The 23989-nt window shown below is 41.4% G+C and overlaps 1 long non-coding RNA gene across 1 annotated transcript; it reads left to right on the forward strand.

Moving 5' to 3' along the window:
- The first annotated feature begins 22214 nt into the window (after positions 1-22214).
- Positions 22215-23278, forward strand: LOC125121056 (uncharacterized). The gene is made up of 2 exons (XR_007133388.1): positions 22215-22495; positions 22955-23278. It is a non-coding gene; the product is annotated as an uncharacterized LOC125121056 (long non-coding RNA).
- The last annotated feature ends 711 nt before the right edge of the window (positions 23279-23989 follow it).

Raw genomic sequence — 23989 nt, forward strand, 5'->3', positions numbered from 1 at the left:
CTAGGGCAGAATTGCCCTCTCACCAATTCCAGAAAAAAAAAAAAGAGAATGGATGTGTCCTGGTTGCAAAGTATATTCAACTCAGTTAATGAACACAAGCCCCAATGCGACTTTGCTCAGGAAATCAACCCTTGCCTTTTTGCAACCTAGACTTCCTATAACTAGGGCAAATAAATCAATGGGCCTCTTGCTCCCTGAGAACTTGTTTGATGCATGGAGTTTCCATCACTTGAATGAAACCTCAAACATGTTCTCCTTTTAGGAGAAGCCTAATGTGGTATGAAAATGCATCCTTTCCATATTGGGAAATGTAGTACATAACTAGCTAGTACACACAAGTTAGAATGGAATCTCACATACTCCACAATTCAAGTCTTGGGAAGCATCCTGCTTGCAAAGTATATTCAACTACTGAACCAACAGCAACACTAATGTATCTTCCTCAGGAAACAATCATTCCCTTTTTCCCACCTAGGCCTCTCAAATGAGCCAAAGTGTTGCCCAAAACATTCTGAGTCCTGGTTTGATTCAGGGAGTTTACATCCCTTGAAAAGCCCTCCAAATGTGCTCTCCTTTGAGGAAAAACCTTATTTGGCATGAAAATGACTTCTTTACACTAGGAGGGAAAAGCAGAATTTTAGCTTGATCGTAAAACCAGGACAGAATGGCCATCTATCCAACTCCACAAAACAAGAGTAATGAATCATCCTGGTTGCAAAGGATATTCAACTCAGTGAACCAACACCAGCCTCAATGTGTCTTTGCTCAGGAGAGCAACTCTTGTCTTTTTCCAACCTAGATGTCTCCTATAACAATGGCAAAATAAACAATGGGCCTCATGCTCTCTGAGCACTGGTTTGGTGTATGGAGTTTCCATTACTTGATAGGCACTCCAAAAGTGTTTTCCTATGAGGAGAAGCCTGATTTGCCATGGCAATCCCATCTTTCACAAGAGGGAAAAGCAGCACATAGCTAGCTAGTATATGTAGAGCAGAATTCCCATCTCACTGACTCCACAAACAAGAATATGGAAATGTCCTGGTTGAAAGAATAATCAACTCAGTGAACAAACACAAGCCCCAATGTGTCTTTGCTCAGGAAAGAAGGCCTTGTATTTTTCCCACCTAGAATTATCCTTTAACTTGGGCAAATACACCAATGAGCTGCCACTTGCTCTCTGAGTACTGGTTTGGTGCAGGGATTTTTCCATCACTTCAAAGGCACTCCAAAAGTGTTCTCCTTTGAGGAGAAGCCTGATATGGCTTGAAAATATCGTATTTTCAAAAGAGTGGAAAAAAAGCACATAGATAGTTTGTACAAGCAGGGCAGATTTTCAATCTCACCAACTAAACACAACAGGAATTTGAAAGTGTCCTGATTGCAAATATATACAACTCAACGACTGAACACCAGACCCAAGGCATCTTTGCTCAGGTAAACAACTCTTACATTTTTAACACCTAGAATACTCCTATATCTAGGGCAAATATACCAATGTGCAAATTAATCAATGGGCCTCATGCTCTTTGAGCACTGTTTGGGTGCAAGGAATTTGCATCACTTGAAAGGCCATTCAAACATGTTCTCCATTGAGGATAAGCCAGATTTTGCATGACAATTCCTTCTTCTCAAATTCAGGGAAAAGCAGCACATACCTTGTTTGCACAACCTGGGCAGATTGGCCATAACACAAGCCACTCAAAACAAAACTTGGAAAGAGTCCTGGTTGCAAAGTATATTCAACTCAGTGAACCAACACCAGCCTCAATGGTTCTTGCTCAGGAAAGCATCCCTTCCCTTTTACCACCTAGTCTTGTACTATAACTAGGACAAATAATACAATGTGCTGCCTCTTGCTCTTTGAGCAATGGTTTGATGTAGGGAGTTTCCATCACTTGAAAGGCACTCCAAACATGTTCTTCTTTGAGGATAACCCTGATATGGCATGAACATGCCTTCTTATCAGAAGCGGGTGAGGCAGCACATAGCTTCTTTTTTCAAACAGGGCAGAATGACCATCTCACCAACTACACAAAACAAAAGTATGGAAGTGTGCTGGTTGCAAATATATTAAAGTCAGTGAACAAATACCAGCTCCAATGTGTCTTTGCTCAAGAAAGCAACCCTTGCCTTTTTCTCACAAAGATTCTCCTATAAATATGGCAGATAAAAAATGTGCTTCCTCTTGATCTCTGAGCACTGGTAAGGTGCAGGGAGTTTCTATCACTTGAAAGGCATTCCAAACATGTTTTCCTTTGAGAAGAAGCCTGAAAAGCCATGCTAAACATTGTTTTCAATATTGGGAGAGTAGCATATAGCTAGATAGTGTAGGCAGAGTAGAATAAACATCTCACCACCTCCACAAAACAAGAGTTGGGAAGCATCATGGTTGGAAAGTATATTCAACTCAGTGAAGGAACACCAGCCCCAATGCGTCTTTGCTCAGGAAAGCAACTATTGCCTTTTTCCCACATTGAATTCTCCTACAACGTGGGCAAAAAATGAATGTTCTTCCTCTTGGTCTCTGAGCACTGGTTTGGTGTAGGGAGTTTGCATCACTTGAAAGGCATTCCAAACATGTTCTTCTTTGAGGAGAAAGCTGATTTGCCATGAAAAATCCTTCTTTTCAATATTGGGGAAAAGTAGCATATAGGTAGTTAGTACAAACAGGACAGAGTGCCCATTGCAACAAACTCACCAAACAAGAGAATGGAAGCCTCCTGGTTGTGAAGTATATTCAACTTGGTGAATTAACACAAGCCCTAATGCATCTTTGCTCAGGAGAGCAAATCATAACTAGGGCAAATTAAGCAATGGGCTTCCTCTTGTTCTCTAAGCAGAGGTTTGGTGCAGGGAGTTTTTATCAGTTGGAAGGCACTCCAAACCTGTTTTCCTTTGTGGAGAGGCCTGTTTTGGCATGAAAATTCCTTCTTTTTACAAGGAGGTGGGAGAAGCACATAACTAGTTCCTACAAGCAGGCAGAATTGCAATCTCATCAACTACAAAAAATAAGAGTATGGAAGCACCCTGGTTGCAAAGTATATTCAACTCAGTGAATGAACAGCAGCACCAATGCATCTTTGCTCAGGAATGCAACATTTGCCATTTTCCCACATAAGCCTCTCATATAACTAGAGCAAATGAGCCAAAGTTTTTCCCAAGTCGTTCCGAGCACTCGTTTGGTACACAGAGTTTACATCACTTGAAAGGCACTCCAAAGGTGTTCTCCTTTGAGGAGCAGCCTGATTTGGCATGGCAGTGCCTTCTTTTCACAAGCATGGAAAAAAACATATAGCTAGTTCATACAACCAGTGCAGAATTTCCATCTCACATACTACACAAAACAAAAGTATAGAAGCATCCTGGTTGCAAAGTATAGGCAACTCACTGAAAAAACTGCAACACAAATATGTCTTTGCTCAGGAAGGCAACTCTTGCCTTTTTCCCACCTAGGCCTCTCATGTACCTAGGGCAAATGAGCCAAGGTGTGCCCAAATCATTTGAACACTGTTTTGGTGCAGGGATTTTCCATTGCCTAAAAGGTACTCCAAACTTGTTCTCCTTTGAGGAGAAGCCTGATTGGGCATGAAAAAACATTCTTTTAAATATTGGGGAAAAGCAGTACATAGGTTGTTTGTACACCCAAGGCAGAATGGCCATCTCACCATCCCCACAAAACAAATGTTGGTAAGCCTCCATGTTGGGAAGTATATTGAACTCAGTGAATGAAAAGAAGCACCAATGTGTCTGTGCTCAGGAAAGTAACTGTTGCCTTTTTCCCACATAGGCCTCTCATATACCTAGGGCAAATGAACCAAAGAGTTGCCCAAATCATTCTGAGCACTCCTTTGGTGCAGGAACTTTCCATCACTTGAAAGGCACTCCAATCATGTTATCCTTCATGGAAAAGGCTGATTTGGCATAAAAAACCCTTCTTTTCAATATGAGGGAAAAGGAGCACATAGCGAGTAATTACAAACAGGGCTGGTGCCCTTCACACCAACTCCACAAAAAAGAGTATAGACGTGTCCTGGTGGTGAAGTATATTCAAGTCAGGGAACAAACACAAGCTCTAATTTGTCCCTGCTCAGGAAAGCAACCCTTGCCTTTTTCCCACCTAGAAATTTCCTATAACTATGGCAAATAATCAAATGTGCTGCCTCTTGTGCTCTGAGCACTGGTTTGGTGCAGGGAGTTTCCATCACTCGAAAGGCACTTCAAACATTTTCTCCTTTGAGGAGAAGCCTGTTTTGGCATGAAAATGCCTTCTTTTCACAAGAGGGGAAAAGCAGCACATAGCTAGATCCTGCCAGCAGGGCAGAATTGCAATCTCACAAACTCCAAAAAATAGGAGAATAGAAGTCTCCTCATTGCTAATATATTCAACTCAGTGAATGAACACCAGACCTGATATGTTTTTGCTCAGGAAAGCAACCTTTGCCTTTTTCCAAACTAGATTTCTCCTATAACTAGGGCAAATAATCCAATCCTGCCTCCTGCTCTCTGAGCACTGGTTTGTTGAAAGGAGTTATCATAACTTAAAAGGCACTCCGAACATGATCTCTTTTGAAGAGAAGTGTGAATAACCATGACAATGCTGTTTTGTCAATATTCGGAAAAGTAGCACATACCTCGCCTTACACATAGGGCAGAATGGACTCTCAGCAACTCCATGAAACAAGATTATGGAAGTGTCCTGTTTGAAAAGTATATTCAACTCAGTGAAAGTACAGCAGCACCAATACATCTTTGCTCAGGAATGCAACTGTTGTCTTTTTCCCATATAGGCCTCTTGTATAACTAGGGAAAATGAGAAAAGAGTTGTCCAAATCATTCAGAGCACTGGTTTGGGGCAGGGAATTTCCATTGCTTGAAAGGCATTACAAAGGTGTTTACCTTTGAGGAGAAGCCATATATGGCATGACAATGCCTTCTTTACAGAAGCAGAGAAAAAAACATATAGCTAGTTCATAAACCAGAGCAGAATGGACATCTCACAAACTGCACAAAAGAAGAGTATGGAAACATCCTGATTGCAAAGTATATTCAACTCAGTGAATTAACACCAGCCCCAATGTGTCTTTGCCCAGGAAAGAAACCATTGCTTTTTTCCACCTAGGCCTCTTGTATAACTATGGCAAATGAGCCAAATTTTTCCAAATTCATTCTGAGCACTGGTTTGTTGCTGGGAGATTCCATCACTTGAAAGTCACTCCAAATGTATTCTCCTTTGAGGAGAAGCCTGATGGCCTTCTTTTCACAAAGGCAGCACATAGCTAGCTTGTACACACAGGGCAGAATGGCCATCTCACAAACTCCACAAAACAATATATTAGAAGTGTCCTTGTTGCACAGTATTTTAAACTCAGTGAATGAACACAAGCCCCATTGTGCCTTTACTCAGGAAAGAAACCCTTGCCTCCCCCCCATAGAATTTTCCTCTAACTAGGGCAAATAAACCAATATACTGCCTCTTGCTCTATGAGCAATGGTTTAGTACAGGTAATTTCCATCATTTGAAAGGCACTCCAAAACAGCTCTCCTTTGAGGAGGAGCCTGATTTGCCATGACAATGTTTTCTTTTTACAAGTGGGGAAAAGCAGCACATAGCTAGCTAGTATACACAGGTCACAAACTCAGAGTGAAGTTCTGACAAACTGCATCTCACAATAAGAGTATGGAAGCTTCCTGGTTGTAAAGTATATTCAACTCAGTGAACAAACACCAGCTCCAATGCATCTTGACTCAGGAAACAACCCTTGCCTTTTCCCCACCTAGGCCTCTCATATTCCAAGGGCAAATGAGCCAAAATTTTGCCCTAAACATTATGAGCACTGTTTTGCTGCATGGAGTTTCCATTGCTTTAAAGGCAGTCTAAACATGTTCTCCTTTGAGGAGAAGCCAGCTTTGGCAGGACAATGTCTTTTTTTCATAAGTGGGGAAAAGCAGCACATAAATTGATCGTACAACCAGGGCAGAGTGTCCACCTCACAATCTCCACAAAACAAGAGTTTGGAGGCCTCCTGTTGGCAAAGTATACTCAACTCAGTGAACGAACAGCAACGCCATGTGTCTTTGCTCAGGAAAGCAACAATTGCCTTTTTCCCACCTTGGCCTCTCATATACCTAGAATAAATGAGCCAAAGTGTTCTGAGCACTGGTTTGGTGCAGGTAGCTTCCATTGCTTGAAAGGCACTCCAAACATGTTCTCCTTTGAGGAGAAGCCTGATTTGGCATGAAATAGCCTTCTTTTCAGTATTGGTGAAAACAGCACATAGCTAGTTTGTACAACCAGGACAGAGGGCCATCTCAGTAGCTCCACAAAACAAGAGTATCAAAGCATCCTGGTTGCAAAGTATAATCAACTCATCGAATGAAACCCTCCCCAATGCTTCTTCGCTCAGAAGGGATACCCTTGCCTTTTCTCGCCTAGGCATCTCATATAACTATGGCAAATAATCCAAAGTTTTGCCCAAATTGCTCTGAGCACTGGTTTGATGAAGGTGGTTTCCATCAATTGAAAGGCACTACAATCGTGTTCTCCTTTCAGGTGAAGCAAGATTTGGAATGACAATGCCTTCATATCACAAAGGCAGGACATAGATAGCTAGTACACAGAGGGAAGAAGGGCCACCTCACAAAATAAACAAAACAAGATATTAGAAATATCCTGGTTGTAAAGTATATTCAACTCAGTGAATGAACACCAGCCCCAATGAGTCTTTGCTCAGGAAACAACACTTGCATTTTTCCCACTTAGATATTTCCTAAAACTAGGGTAAATTAACCAATGTGCTGCCTCTTGCTATCTGATCACTTGTTTGGTGCAGGCAGTTTGCATCACTTCAAAGGCACTCCAAATATGTTCTCCTTTGAGGAGAAGCCTTATTTGGCATGAAAAAGCCTACTTTTCAATATCAGGGAAAAGCAGCACATAGGTAGTTCACACAACCAGGGCAGAGAACCCATTGAACCAACTCTACAAAATAAGAGTTTGGAAATGTCCTGCTTGCAAAGTATATTCAACTCAGTTTAGGAACACCAGGTCTAATATATCTTTTCTCAGGAAAGCAACCCTTGCTTTTATCCCACTTAGATTCCTCTTATAACTAGGGCAAAAAAACCTATGTGCTGCCTCTTGCTCTCTGAGCACTGGTTTGTTGCATGGATTTTCCATCACTTGGAATGCACCCCAAACCTATTTTCCTTTGAGGAGATGCCTGATTGGCATGAAAATGTATTCTTTTCACAAGAGGGGAAAAGCAGCACATAGATAGTTCATAAACATGGCAGAATTGCAATCACATCAACTTGACAAAATAAGAGTTGGAAGCATCCTGATTCAAAAGTATATTCAACTAAGTGAATGAACAGAGGCCCAATATGTCTTTGTTCATGAAAGCAACACTTGCCTATTTCCCACCTTGATTTCTCCTATAACTAGGGCAAATAAACCAGTGAGCTGCCTTTTGCTTTCTGGTTAGGTGCAGGGAATTTCCATAGCTTGATAGGCACTCCAAACATGTTCTACTGTGGATAAGCCTGATTTGTCATGACAATGCCTTTTTTTTTTTCACAAGAGGAGAATAGCAGCACATAACTTATTTCTACAACCATGGTAGAATGACCATCTCACAATCTCTACAAAACAAGAGTTTGGAAGCCTCCTAGTGGCAAAGTATATTCAGCTCAGTGTACGAACTACAACATGTGTCTTTGCTCAGGAAAGCAACAATTGCCTTTTTCCCACCTTGGCCTCTTGTATACTTAGGGCAAAAGAGCCAAATTATTGCTAAAATCATTCTGAGCACTGGTTTGGAGCAGAGAGTTTCCATCACTTGAAAGGCACTCCAAATGTGTTCTCCTTTGAGGAGAAACCTGTTGTGGCATGAAATGGCCTTCTTTTCTGTGTCAGTGAAAAGCAGCATGTAGCTAGTTTGTACAACCAGGGCAGAGGGTCATCTCAGAAGCTCCACAAAACAAGAGTATCAGAGCATATTTGTTGAAAATAATATTCAACTCAGTGAATGAAAACCATCCCCAAAGCATCTTTGCTCAGGTGGGCAGCCCTTGCATTTTTTCCCCCTAGGCATCTCATATACTAATGGCAAGTAATCCAAAGATTTGCCCAAATTATTCTGAGCACTGTTTTGATGAATGGAGTTTCCAAAGCTTTAAAGGCACTCCAAATGAATTTTCCTTTCAGGAGAAGCATGATTTGGCATGACAATGCCTTCTTATCAAAAAGGTAGGACATAGCTAGCTAGTACACAGAGGGAAGAATGGCCTTCTCACAAACTCCACAAAACAAGAGTTTTGAAGCATCCTGGTTGCAAAGGATATTCAACTCAGTGAATGAACACCAGCCCCAAAGGGTCTTTGCTCAGGAAAGCAATGCTTGCCTTTTTCCCACCTATGCCTCTCATGTACCTAGGGCAAATTAGCCACAGTGTTGCCCAAACATTCTGAGCACTGGTTTGGTGCAGGGAGTTTACATCACTTAAAAGGCACTCCAAATGTAATCTTCTTTGAGAAGCTTGATTTGGCATGAAAAATCCTTCTTGTCAATATCAGGGAAAAGCAGCACATAGCTAGTTCATACAACCAGAGCAGCTTGGCCATCTCTCCAACTCTACACAACATGAGTTGGGAGGCATCCTAGTCACAAAGTATATTCAACTCAGTGAACAAACAGCAACAATAATGCATTTTTACTCATTAAACATTTTTAACTTTTTCCCATTTAAGACTCTCCTATCCTTAGGGCAAATGAGCCATAGAGTTGCTGAAAACATTCTGAGCACTGGTTTGGTGCAGGGAGTTTCTATTGCTTCAAAGGCACTCCAAACATGTTCTCCTTTGAGGAGAATCCTGATTTGGCATGAGAATACCCTCTGTTCATGAGCAGAGAAAAGCAGCACATAGCTAGCTCCTTCAAGCAGGACAGAGTGGCAATCACACTAACTCCACAAAAAAAAAAAAAAGACTATGGAAGCATTCTGGCTGCAATGTACATTCAACTCAGTGAATGAACACCAGCCCCAATATGTCTTTGCTTAGGAAATCAATGCTTGCCTTTACTCACCTATTATTCTCCTACAAGTTGGTCAAATAAACCAAAGAGCTGCCTCTTGCTCTCTGAGCACTGGTGTGGTGCATGGAGTTTCCATCACTTGAAATGCACTCCAAAGGGTTTCTTCTTTGATTAGAAGCCAGATTTTGCATCACAATGCCTTCTTTACACAAGCAGGGAAAAGCATAACATAGCTAGTTTGAACAACCAAGGCAGAGTGGCCATCTCACTAAATCCACAAAACAAGAGTTGGGAAGCATACACATTTCAAAGTATATTAAACTCAGTGAACAAAAACCAGCCCCAGTGCATTTCAATTCAGGACAGAAACCATTGCCTTTTTCCCACCTAGGATTCTGGTATAAGTAGCTCAAATGTGCCAACATTTTGCCCAAAACCTTTTGGGCACTGGTTTGTTGCAGGGTTTTTCCACCACTTTAAAGGCCCATCAAACATGTTCTCCTTTGAGGAGAAGCCTAATTTGGCATGAAAATGCTTTATTTTCATATAGGGAAATGCAGCAATTATGTAGGTAGTATACACAGGGCAGAATGGCCTTCTAACAAACTCCACAAAACAAAGGTTGAGAAAGTGTCCTGGGTACAAAGTATATTCAAATTAGTGAATGAACTCCAGCCCCAAAGGGCCTTTGCCTAGAAAAGCAATCATTGTCTTTTAATCACTTAGAATTCTCCTATAACTAGGGCAAAAAAAATGTGCTCCCTCTTGTTCCATGAGCACTGGTTTGTTGCAGGTATTTATCATAGCTTAAAAGATACTTGAAAAGTGTTCTTTGTGGTGAAGCCTGATTTGGCCTAAGAAAGGCTTCTTTTCACTATTGGGGAAAAGCAGCACTTATCTAGCCAGTACACACAAGGCAGAATGGCAATCTTGCAAACTCCAAAAAAGAAAAAAAAAGAGGATTTTGGAAACCCCCTTGTTGCAAAGTATATTCAACTCAGTGAATGAACACCAGCCACAGTTCATCTTTGCTCAGGAAAGCAACACTTGCCTTTTTCCCGCTTAGATTTCTCCTATAACTAGGGCAAAAAACCAATGTGCTGCCTTTGCCCTTGAGCAGTGGTTCAGTTCACGGAGTTTCCTTCACTTGAAAGGCACACCAAATATGTTGTCCTTTGAGGAGAAGCATGATTTGGCATGAAAAAGCCTTCTTTTCACAAGCGGGGAAAAGAACACATAGCTGGTTCCTACAACCAGGGCTGAGTGGCCATCTCACCAACTACACAAAAATGAATTTGGAAGCATCCTGGTTGCAAAGTATATTCAACTCAGTGAACAAAGAGCAACACCAATCTGTCTTTGCTCAAGACAGAAACTGTTGCCTTTTCCCCAGCTAGGCCTCTGGTATACCTTGGGCTAATGAGCCAAAGATTTGCCCAAATCATTCTGAGCACTGTTTGGTGCAGGGAGTTTCTATTGCTTGAATGACATTCCAAAAGAGTTATCCTCTGAGGATAACCCTGATTTGGAATGTCAATGCCTTCTTTTCGCAATCAGGGAAAAGTACCACATAGGTAGATCAAAAACAAGAGCAGAGTGGCTAACTCAAAAACTCCATGAAACAATAGTTGGGAAGCTTCCTCATTGCAAAGTATATTCAACTGAGTGAATGAACAACATCCCCAAAATGGCATGGCAATGCCTTCTTTTCAATATAGGGGAAAAGCAGCACATAGCTAGCTAGTACACACAGGGCAGAATGGTCATTGCACAGACTCCACAAAACAAGAATTTGTAAGTGTCCCAGTTGCTAAGTATATTCAACTCTGTGAACAGACACAAGTCCCAGTGCATCTTTGCTCAGGAAAGCAACCATTGCCTTTTTCCCAAGTAGACTTCTCCTATAACTAGGGAAAATAAAACTATGTGCTACCTCTAGCTCTCAGAGCAATAATTTGGTACAGGTAGTTTCCATCACTTGAAAGTCACTCCAAACCTGTTCTCCTTTGATGAGAAGCCTGACTTGGCATGACAATGCCTTCTTTTCAGTATCAGGGAAAAGCAGCACATAGCTACTTGGTACAACCAGGGGAAATGGTTTATCACAAATACCACACACAAGTGTTTGGAAGTCTCCTGTTTCTATATTATATTCAATTCAGTGAACAAACATAAGCCCCAATGTGTCTAAGCTCAGGAAAGCAACCCTTGCTTATTTCCAAACCTAGACTTCTATAACTAGGGCAAATAAACTGATGTGCTCCCTCTTGTTCTCTAAGTACTGGTTTGGTGCAGAGAGTTTCAATCTCTTGAAAGGAAAACCAAATGTGTCTCCTTTGATTAGAAGCCTGATTTTGCATGACAAGGTCTTCTTTTCAATATCAGGGAAAAGCAGCACATAGCTAGATTATACAACCAGGGCAAAATGACCATCTCAAAAACTCAGAAAATAAGAGCTTGGAAGCATCCTAAGCATCCTTGGTTGCTAAGTATACTCCACTTAGTGAATGAACATGATCCCCAATGTGTCTTTGCTCAGTAAAAACTGTTTGCCCCTTTCCAACTTAGGACTCACATATATCTGGGTCAAATGTTTCAAAGTGTTGCCCAAATTATTATGAGCACTGGTGTGGTGCAGGGAGTTTCCATTGCTTGAAAGGCACTCTAAACATGTTCTCCTTTGAGGGGAAGTCTGATTGACATGAAAATGCCTTCTTTTCCATATCCAGGAAAAGCAGCACACAGATAGCTAGTACACACAGGGCAGAATGGCCATCTCATAGACTCCACCAAAGAACAGTTTTGAAGTGTCCTCATTGCTAAGTATATTCAACTCAGTGAACAGACACATGAGCAATTTTGCTCAGGAAAACCACACTTGCCTTTTTCCCACCTAGACATCTCATATAATTGATGGAAATAAACCAATGTGCTGCCTCTTGCTCTCTGAGCACTGGTTCAGGGCATGGAGTTTCCATCACTTGAAAGACACTCCAAACATGTTCTCCTTTGAGAAGAAGCCTGATTTGGCATGAAAAATTCATCTCTTCAGTACTGGGGAAAAGCAGCACATAGCTAGTTCATAAAACCATGGCAGAATGGCCATATCACAAACTCCACACACAAGAGTTTGGAAGCGTCCTGGTTCCAAAGTATATTCAATTACATGAATGAAAAACAGCCCCAATGTGTCTTTGCTCAGAAGACCAAACCTTGCCTATTTCCTACCTAGACTCATCCTATAACTCAGGCACATAAACCAATGTTCTGTCTCTTCCTCTCAGAGCAATGGATCAGTGAAGGGAGTTTCCATTGCTTGGAAGGCACTCCAAACATGTTCTCCTTTGAGGAGAAGTCTGATTTGGCATGACAATGCCTTCATTTCACAAGAGGGGAAAAGAAGCACACAGGGTAGAATGGCCATCTCACCAACTCCACATAACAAGAGTTGGAAGTGTCCTGGTTGCTCAGTATATTCAACTCAGTGAAGGGGCACCAGATACAATTCATCTTTGCTCAGGAGAGCAACCCTTGCCTTTTACCCACCTAGATTTTTCCTATAACTAGGGCAAATTAACCATTGTGCTCCCTCTTGCTCTCTGATCAGTACTTTGGTTCAGGGAGTTTCCATCACTTGAAAGGCACTCCACACATGATCTCCTTTGAATAGAGGCCTGATTTGGCATGTGAAATCCTTCTTTTCAATAGCAGGGAAAGTGAAACATAGCTAGTTTGTACAACCAGGGCAAAATAGCCTTTTCACAAACTTCGCAAACAAAGGATTAGAAGCATCATTGTTCAAAGTATATTCAATTCCATGAATGATCACCAGCCCCTATGAGTCTTTGCTCAGGAAAGCAAGCATTGCCTATTTACCAAGAAGACTTCTCATATAATTATGGCCAAAAAAAAGGGGGGGGCTGCCTCTTCTTCTCTGATAACTGTTTTGGTACAGGAAGTTTCCATTGCATGAAAGGGACTTCAAATGTGTTCTCCTTTGATGAGAAATCTGATTAGGCATGAAAATGATTTCTTTTCACAAGTGGGAAAATGCAGCACATAGCTCGTTCATACAACCAGGGCAAAATGGCCATCTCATGAACTCCAGAAAACAAGAGTTTGGAAGCGTCCTTGTTCAAAAGTATATTAAACTCCATGAACGAACACCAGCCCCAATTCGTCTTTGCTCAGGAAAGCAACCCTTGCTGTTTTCCCACCTAGAGTTCTCCTATACCTAGGGAAAATAGACCAATGTGCTGCCTAGTGCTCTCTGAGCAATAGCTTGATGCAGGGAGTTTCCATCGCTTGAAAGGCACTCCAAACATGATCTCCTTTGAGGATAATCCTGATTTGGCATGGGAATTCCTTTTTTTAATAACAAAGAAATTCAACACATCACTAGTTCATACAACCAAGGCAAAATGGCCATTGCACAAACTCCACAAACAAGAGTTTGGAAGCCTCCTGATTCAAAAGTATATTCAACCCCATGAACAAACTCCAGCCCCAATGTCTCTTTGCTCAGGAGAGCAACCCTTGCCAATTTCCCACCCAGACTTCTCCTATAATAATTGCAAATAAAAAAATGGGCTGCCTCTTCCTCTCTGAACACTGGCTTGGTGCAGGGAGTTTCCATTGCTTGAAAGGCATTCCAAATGTGTTCTTAGAGGAGAATTCTGATTTGACATGATGATGCCTTCTTTTCACAAGTGTGGAAAAGTGGAACATAGCTAATTTGTACAGCCAGGAAGATTGGCCATTTCAGAAACTCCAGAAAACAACAGTTTGGAAGTGTTCTGGTTGTTAAGTATATTTAACTCAGTGAATGGAAACCAGTCCCATTGCACCTTGACTCAGGAATGCAATACTTGCCTTTTCCACCTTGGTTTTTCCTATAACTAGTCCCCCAAAACCAATGTGCTGCCTCGTGCTCTCTGAGGAATAGTGTGTGTAGGGAGTTTACATCACTTGAAAGGCACTCTAAACGTGTTCGCCTTTGAGGAGAAGCCTGATTTGTCATGAAAAATCCTTCTTTTCAATATTGGGGAAAAGTAACACATAGCTAGTTCATAAAACCAGGGCAAAATGGCCATTTTACAGACTCCCAAACAGGAGTTTGTAAGTGTACTGCTTCACTGCTTCAACCATATATTCAACTCTGTGAATGAACACCAGCCCCAATGCATCTTTGCTCGGGAAAGCAACCCTTGCCTATTCACCTATAATTATGGCAAAAAAACCCCACAAAAAAACAGTGTGCGTCCACTTCCTCTCTGAACACTGGTTTGGTGCAGGGAGTTTCCATTGCTTGAAAGGCACTCCAAACATGTTCTCCTTTGTGGAGAAATATGATTTGGCAAAACAGTGCATTTCTATCACAAGTGGGGAAAAGCAGCACCTAGCTAGTTCTTACAACCAGGGAAGAATGGCCATCACACAAACTCCAGAAAACAACAGTTTGGAAGCATCCTGGTTTCTAAGTATATTCAACTCAGTGAACAGACACCAGTCCCAATGCATCTAGGTTCGGGATGCAAGTCTTGCCTTTTTCCCACCTAGAATTTTCCTATAACTAGGGCAAATAAAACAATGTGCTGCCTCTTGCTCTGAGCAATAGTTTGGTGCAGGAAGTTTCCACTACATAAAACACACACCAAACGTGATCTCCTTTGTGCATAACTCTGATTTGCCATGAGAAATACTTCTTTTACATAACAGGGAAAAGCAGCACTTAGCTAGTTCATACAACCAGGGCAAAATGGCCATCTAATGAACTCAATGATACAAGAAATTGGAAGTGTCCTTGTTGCAAAATTTATTCAACTCTGTGAAAAAAGTCCAGCCCCAATGCGTCTTTGCTCAGAAAATCAACACTTGCCTATTTCCTGCCTAGACTTATCCAATCATTATGGCAAATTAACTGATGTCCTGCCTCTTCCACTCTGAGCATTTGTTTGGAGCAGGGAATTTCCATTGCTTGAAAGGAAGGCCATACGTGTCTCTTTGAGGAGAAATCTTATTTGCATGACAATACCTTCTTTTCAAGAGCGGGGAAAAGCAACCCATAGCAAGTTTGTACAACCAGGGAAGAATCGCCATCTCACAAACTCCACAAAACAAGAGTCTGGAAGCCTCCTGGTTGATACGTATATTTAAATCAGTGAACAGACACCAGTCCCAATGCATCTTGACTCAGGCACGCAAGGCTTGACTTTTTCCAGCCTAGATTTTTCCTATAACTAGGGCCGGTATACCAATGTGCTGACTCTTGCTCTTGGAGGAATAGTTGGGTGCAGGGAGTTACTGTCACTTAAAAGGCACTCCAAACGTGCTCTCCTTTGAGAATTATGGTTTGGCATGAATAATCCTTCTTTTCAATATCATGGAAAAGCAGCACAGAGATAGTTAGTACAACCAGGGCAAAATGGCCATTTCCCAAACTCCACAAACTGGAGTTTGGTAGCTTCCAATGTCAACAGAACATTCAACCCTGTGAACGAACACCAGCCCCAGTGTGTCTTTGCTCAGGAAAGGAACAATTGCCTATTCCCACCTAGACTCTCCTATATTTATGGAAAATAAATGAATGTGCTCTGTATTCCACTCTGAGCACTTTTTTTTTTCCTATTATGCCTTTTCTAGTGCTGCTCCCACAGAATATAGAGGTTCCCAGGCCAGGGGTTGAATCTGAACTGTAGCTGCAGGCCTATGCCAGAGCCACAGCAATGTGGGATCCAAGCCATGTCTGCAACCTACACCACAGCTCACAACAACCCCAGATCCTTAACCCACTGAGCAAGGCCAGGAACTGAATCCCACAATCTCATGGTTCCTAGTTGGATTCTTTAACCACTGTGCCACCACAGGAACTCCTGAGCATTTGCTTGGAGAAGGGAGTTTCCATAGATTGAAAGGCACTCCATACATGTTCTCTTTGAGGAGAAATCTGATTTGGCATGATAATGCCTTCTTTTCACAAGTGGGGTAAAGCAGCACATACCTAGTTCATACAGCCAGGGCAGAATCACCATCTCACAATCTCCAGAAAACAACAATTTGGAAGCATCCTTGTTGCTAAGTATATTCACCTCAGTGAACAGACATGAGTCCCAATGAGTCTTGACTCAGGAATGCAACCTTTGTCTTTTTCCCACCTTGATTTTTCCTCTAAATAATCCCAATATGCCAATGAGCTGCCTCGTGCTCTCTGAGCAATAGTTTGGTGCAGGGAGTTTCCATAACTTAAAAGGCACTCCAAACATGTACTCATTTATGGAGAATTCTGATTTGGCATGAGAAATCCTTCTTTTCAATATCAGGGAAAAGCAGCACATAGCTAGCTCCTACAACCATTGCAAAATGGCCATCTCATGAACACTGGACAACAAGAGTTTAGAAGCATCATGGTTGCAAAGTATATTCTACTCAGTGAATGTACACCAGCTCCCAATGCATCTTGGTTCAGGAAAGCAACCCTTGCCTCCTTCCAAACAAGACTTCACCTACAATTTGGGGAAAGAAACCACTGTGCTGCCTCTTGCTCTCTGATCCCTCGTTCATTGCACAGGTTTTCTGTCACTGAAAAGGCACTCCAAATGTGTTCTCCTTTGTGGAGAACTCTGTTGTAGCATGAGAAATCCTTCTTTTCCATATCAGGGAAAGGCAGCCTATAGCCAGTTCCTACAGCCAGGGCAAAATTTCCATTTCACAAACTCCACAAAGAAGCATTTGGAAGCTTCCTGGTTCAACAGTATAATCAAATCCATGTACAAACACCAGCCCAAATGTGTGTTTGTTCAGGAAAGCAACATTTGCCTTTTTCCTACCTAGACACTTCCAATAATTATGGCTAATAAACCAATGTGATGCCTCATCCTCTCTGAGCAATAGTTTGGTGCATGAAATTTAGATTGCTTGAAAGGAACTCCAAATGTGTTTTCCTTAGAAGAGAAGTCTGATTTGTCATGAAAAATCCTTCTTTTTAAAATCAGAGCTAAGCAGCACATAGATATTTCATACAACCAGGGCAAAATGGCCTTATCACAAACAAGAGATTGGAAGAGACATTGTTGCAATGTGTATTGAACTCAGTGAAAAGACACAAGCCGCAATGAATCTTTTCTCAGGAAAGCAACCCATGCCTCCCTCTCCCCCGATTTCCCCCACACATTGGGGAGATAAAGCAATGGGCTCCCTCTAGCTCTCTGAGCACTGGTTCAGTGCACAGAGTTTCTGTCACATGAAAGGAAGTCCTAACTAGAATCTCCTTTGAGGAAAATACAAGGCCTTCTTTTCAATACCAGGGAAAAGCAGCACATAGATAGTTTGTACAACCAGGGCACAATGGCCATCTCACAAACTCCAGAAACCATAAGTTTGGAAGCCTCCTGGTTGCTACATATATTTAATTTAGTAAATGGACACAAGTCATAAAGTGTCTTGGCTCAGGAATGCAACCCTTGCCTTTTACCTGCATAGATTTTTCCTATAACTATGGCAAATAAACCAATGTGCTGCCTCTTGTTATCTGAGAAATATATTGGTGCAGGGAATTTCCATTAGTTAAAAGGCACACAAAAAGTGTTCTCCATTGAGGAGAAGCTGGATCTGGCATGAAAAATCATTCTTTTAAATATCGGGCAAAAGCAGCACATTGCTGGTTCATACAACTAGTGCAGAATGACCATCTCACAAACTCCAGAAAACAAAAGTTTGGATACTTCCTGGTTGCTAAGTGTATCAACTCAGTTAAGAGACACTAGTCCCAATGTGACTTGACTAAGGAATGCTGCCCTTGCCTTTTTCCTGCCTAGACTTCTATTACTTGGGCAAACAAACCAATGCAATGTGTCCTCCTCTCTGAGCAATAGTTGGTTACAGGGAGATTCCATCATTTGAAAGGCACTCCAAACGTGAACTCCTTTGAGGAGAACCCTTATTTGGCATGAGGATTCCTTCTTTTCAATTTTTGGGAAAAGCAGAACATAGCTAATTTGTATAACCAGGGCAAAATGGACAATTCAAACATTTCACAAGCAAGAATTTGAAAGCCTCCTCTTTCAAAAGTATACTCAACTCCATGAATGAACATGAGCCCCAATATATCTTAACTCAGGAATGCAACCCTTGCCTTTTTCACACCTGGACTTTTCCAATAACTAGAGCAAATAAACCAATGTGCTGCCTCTTGCTCTCTGAGCAAGTTTTGTTCAGGGAGTTTCCATCACTTAAAAGGCACACCAAATGTGTACTCCTTTGTGGACAACTCTTATTTGGCATGAAATATCCATCTTTTCAGTATCAGGGAAAAGCAGCACATAGCTGATTTGTACAACTATGGTAAATTGGCCATTTCACAAACTCCACGAACAGGAGTTTTGAAGCATCATTTTTCAAATGCATAATCAACTCTGTGAACGGAGTCCAGCCACAATGCTTCTTCACTCAGGAAGGCAACCATTGCCTATTTCCCACTTTTAGTTCTCCTAAAATTATGACAAATAAACCAATGTGGTGCCTCTTCCTCTCTGGGCACTGGTTTGGTGCAGGGAGATTCCATTGCTTGAAACGCACTCCAAAACTTCTCCTTTGAGGAGAAGTCTGACTTGACATGATAATGCCCTCTTTTCACAAGCAGGGAGAAGAAGCACATAGCTTGTTCCTACAACCAGGGCACAATGCCTATCTCACAAACTGAAGAATCCATCAGTTTGGAAGCATCCTGTTTGCTAAGTATGTTCAACTCAGTGAACGTACACCAGTTGCAATGTGTCTTGGATCAGGAGTGCCACCCTTGTATTTTTCACACCTAGACTTCTGCTATAACTAGGGCAAATAAACCAATGTTCTGCCTCCTGCTCTCTGAGCAGTGGTTTGGTGCAGGGAATTTCAATCCCATAAAAGGCACACAAAATGTGTTCTCCTTTGAGGAGAAGCTTGATTTGAGATGAGAAATTCTTTTCAATATCGGGGAAAAGCAGCACATAACTAGTTTGTACAAACAGGGCCAAATTACCATCTCATGAACACTAGAAACAAGATTTTAGAAGCATCTTTGTTGCAAAATATATTCTACTCAGTGAATGGACACCAGCCCCAATGCATCTTTGCTCAGGAAAGCAACCCTTGTGTATTTCCAACCTAGACTTCACCTACAATTTGGGGAAATAAACCAATGAGCTGCCTCTTTCTCTCTGAGCACAGGTTTAGTGCACGTATTTCCATCACATGAAAGTCACTCCAAACGTGACCTACATTGTGGAAAACCTGAGTTAGTATGAGGAATCCTTCATTTAAATAACAGGGAATAGCAGCACATAGCTAGTTCATTCAACCAGGGCAAAATGGCCATACCACAAAATCCACACACAAGAGTTTGGAAGCATCCTGGTTCAACAGTATAAGCAACTCCATGAATAAACACCAGCCTCAATGTCTCTTTGCTCAGGAAAGCAGCCCTTGCCTATTTCCCATTTAGACTTCTCCTATAATTACGACAAATAAACCAATGTGCTGCCTTTTCCTCTATGAGCACTGGTTTGATGCTGGGAGTTTCCATTGGTTGAAAGGCACTCCACTATTGTTCTCCTCTCTATTTAAACAGATAATGCCTTCTTTTCACAAGTGGGGAATGCAGCAAATATCTAATTCTACAACCAGGGCAGAATGGCCATTTCAAAAACTCCAGAAAACAAAGGTTTGGAAGCATCCTGGTTGTTAAGCATATTCAACTCAGTGAACTAACACAAGTACCAATGTGTCTTGACTCTGGAATGCAACTCTTGACATTTCCCCCCCTAGGTTTTTCCTATAACTAGGGCCAATATACCAATGGGCTGCCTCTTGCTCTTGGAGCAATAGTTTGGTGCAGGGTGTTTCCATTGCTTAAAACTCACACAAAATGTCTTCTCCTTTGAAGAGAAATCTGATTTGGCATGAATAATCCTTCTTTTCAATATCAAGGAAAAGCAGCACATAGCTAGTTCATACAACTAGGGCAAAATGGCCATTTCCCAAACAATACTAACAGGAGTTTGGTACCTTGCTGCATTAACAGTATATTAAACTCTGTGAATGAACACAAGCCCCAATGCATCTTTGCCCAGGAAAGCAACTCCTGCCTTTTTTCCAATTATACCTCTCCTGTAACTAGGGCAAATAAACCAATGTGCTGCCTCTACCTCTCTGAGCACTCATTTGGTTCAGGGAGTTAGCTTTGTTTCAATGGCATTCCAAACATGTTCTCCTTTGAGGCAATGTCTGATTGGCATGGAAATCCATTCTTTTCACAAGTGGGGAAAAGCAGCATATAGTTAGCTAGTACATGTAGGGCAGAATGGCTACCTCACAAACTCCAGAAAACCACAATTTGGAAGCGTCTTTATTTCTAAGTAGATTACACTCAGTCAAAGGACACCAGTCCCAATGCATCTTGACTCAGGAAAGCCACCCTTGTCTATTTCCCACCTAGACGTCTCCTATGATTATGGCAAATAAACCAATGTGCTGCTTCTTCCTCTCAGAGCACTGGTTTGATTCAAGGAGTTTTCTTTGCTTGAAAGTCACTGCAATCATGTTCTCCTTTGAGGAGAAAATCTGATTTGGCATGAGAAATCCCTAATTTTCACAAGCGGGGAAAAGCAACACATAACTAGCTAGTGCAAAAAAGGGCAGAATGGCCATCTACAAACTCCAGAAAAGAAGAATTTGAAAGCATCCTGGTAAGTATATTCAGCTCAGTGACCAGACACCATCCCAATGCATCTTGACTCAGGAGTGCAACCCTTGCCTTTTTCCCACCTAGACTTTTCCTATAACTAGGGCAAATAAACCAATGTGCTTCCTCTTGCTCTCTGAGCAATAGTTTTGTTCAGGGAGTTTCCATCACTTAAAAGGCACTCCAAATGTGCTCTACTTTGAGGATATGCCTGATTTGTCATGGCAATGCCTTCTTTTCACAAGCAGAGAAAAGCGACACATAGCTAGTTCATACAACCAGGGAAGAATGGCCATCTCACAAACCCCAGAAAACGAGAGTTTGGAAATGTCCTGTTTGCAAATTATATTCAACTCAGTGAACAGACTCCAGCCCCAATGTGTCTTTGCTCAGCAAAGAAACCCTTGCCTTTTTCCGACCTAATTTTTCCTATAACTATGGCAAATATACCAATGGGATGCCTTTTGCTCTCTGAGAAATAGTATGTTGCAGGGAATCTCTGTCACTTAAAAGTCACTCCAAAAGTATTTTCCCTTTAAGGAGAGGAATGATTTGGCATGGAAATCTTTCATTTCAATATCAGGGATAAACAGTAACTAGCTGGTTTGTACAGCCATTGCCAAAAGCCCTTCTATCAAACACCAGACATCATCATTTTGAAATGTGATGGTTTCAAAGTATATTCAGCTCAGTGAACAGACACAAGTCCCAATGAATCTTTGCTCAGGAAAGCTACCCTTGCCTACTTCTAACCTATAATTCACATACAATATGGGGAAATAAACAAATGTGCTCCTTCTTGCTCTCTGAACACTGGTTCAGTGGATGGAATTTTCATCACTTGAAAGGCAATCCAAACCTGATGTCCTTTGAGGAGAAGCTTGATTTGGCATGAGAAATCGTTCTTTTCAATATTGGAGAAAAGCAGCACATCACTAGTTAGTACAACCAGGGAAAATAATAAATTCACAAACTCCAAAAACATGAGTTAAGAAGCTTCCTGGTTCAAGAGCATAATCAACACCATGATGGAAAGCAGCCCCAATGCTTAATTGCTCAGGAAAGCAATGTTTCCTATTTCCAAACTAGATTTATGCGATCATTATGGCCAAGAAATCAATGAACTGCCACTTCCTCTCTGAGCACTTGTTTGGTGCAGGGACTTTCCATTGCATGAATGGCACTCCAAACGTGTTCTCCTTTGTAGAGAAATATGATTTGGCCTGACAAGGCCTTCTTTCACAATCTGGGAAAAGCAGCACATAGCTGGTTTGTACGACCTGGGCAGAAGGGCCATCTGACAAACTCCAAAAACCACAGTTTGGAAGCCTCCTGTGTCATGAGACATGTTTTTCCAATCTTCTTGCTTGATCATCCACCCATAGCCCCTCCTCAGGTGATCTCATCAAAAAAGTAATATAAAAGCGATGTGGTTTCTTGGGGCAGGGCTCTTGGTTCCAGAGACCTTGAGTCCCTTGGTTCCCACTTTTACTGTCTCTGTGTCTTACTTTATGTTAACTTTTTTCCTTAAGTTCCACAGCACCCGTTCTCCAGCCCCATCCTGCTGAGCTGGTCTCAGCAAGTGGCGCCCAATGTGGGGTGGGCAAATAGGCAGGCACAAGGAACAAAGACCATGATGACAGTGGAATTCTTATTCACTGGAAGTGCTGTGGAGCCCTGAGAAGAAGGGAGGAATTTTCCATGGCCACGCTAAAAAAATACTGCGGATACGTTCCCTCTCTCAGGTATTTACGGGGTAACATGGGAAATAAGGTAATTGCAGGAAACCATAGTCCTTACCTTTGTTTGTTAGGACAACTCCTTAAAAAAGGGGGTGAAAAAATAAGTGAAGGTATGCTTTTGGAACTTTTTCAGACTATTGAGAAACACTGTGATTGGTTTCTTACATTAGAAACATTAGATTTAAAGATGTGGGAAAGCATAGGAATGGAAATTAGGATATTGCATGATGAGGGCATTCCAATTCCTGTGTCTATTTGGAGTACTAGGAGCTTAATTAAATCAGTTTTAGAAGCTCTAAAGACCATGGAGGACTTAGAGGAGGAAGAAGAAGGGGAGTTTATACCTTTGTTGGAGGAACTTAAATATGCAGTCCCTGAACAAAATTATCATAGAGAATATTTGGCTCCTGAGCCTTCAGCTCCAATTTTTGATTCTGATATTTCTCAATTGCCTTCTATTAGGAGTGAGGTGATGAGGACTCATCAAGCTTCTACTTCTAGGATTGCAAAGAAAATGAGCATTATCCCTGAACACCATCTATCATCCATTCAACAGGGGATATTACAGTCTCGAAGGGAAGGCTGGGTATGTGGCTAATCAATCTAAAATTATAGAAATGCCTGGACTTTCCACCCAACAGGCTGAACTAACTGCTGTAATCCATGCCTTAAGGGATTATCTTGAGCCTATCAATATTCTTTATTCTTTCTAACTTGGTATATGTAGTTCATACAGCCAAAATGATTGAAACTGCTACAATTAAACAAAATTTACCTATCTTGTTATTTGACTTGTTTACAGAATTACAAACTGTTGTAAGGGAAAGAAGATATACATTTTATATTACTCATATCAGAGCACATACTAACCTACCTGGGCCTCTAGTTGCAGGAAATAAAGAAATTGATTGCTTGGTAACACCTGCATTACAAGAAGCTCAACATTTTCATGATTTAACACATATAAATGTTTGAGGCCTTAAAAAGAGATTTGTAGTAACATGGGCTAAAGCTAGGATGATTATCTGTCAATGTTCTGCATGTCAAATTAATAACAATCCTTCTCAATCTGAGCCTGGAGTTAATCCTAGGGGACTTGTCCCAAATGCTCTCTAGCAAATGGAGGTTACTCATTATTCATCTTTTGGAAAATTGTCATTTATTCATGTATATATTGACACTTGCTCTAAATTTATTTGGGCTACTGCTCAATCTGGTGAATCTGCTAAACATATTATTCATTATTTATATGCTTATTTTGCAGTTATGGGCCTGCCACAAGCAATTAAAACTGATAATGGTCCAGCTTATATCAGTTCTCAACTTAAAATATTCCTGGATACATGGCATATTGTTCACTCCACTGGTCTCCCTTACAACCCACAAGGACAGGCTATTGTTGAACCAGCCAATTTATATGTAAAACAGGCTCTTCAAAAACAAAAAGGGGGATACACAGAAATAGTTAAGTTGCAACAAACACTTTTAAATAAAACC

This window comes from Phacochoerus africanus, chromosome 2, assembly GCF_016906955.1.
Source record: "Phacochoerus africanus isolate WHEZ1 chromosome 2, ROS_Pafr_v1, whole genome shotgun sequence".
NCBI classification, from domain to species: Eukaryota; Metazoa; Chordata; class Mammalia; order Artiodactyla; family Suidae; genus Phacochoerus; species Phacochoerus africanus.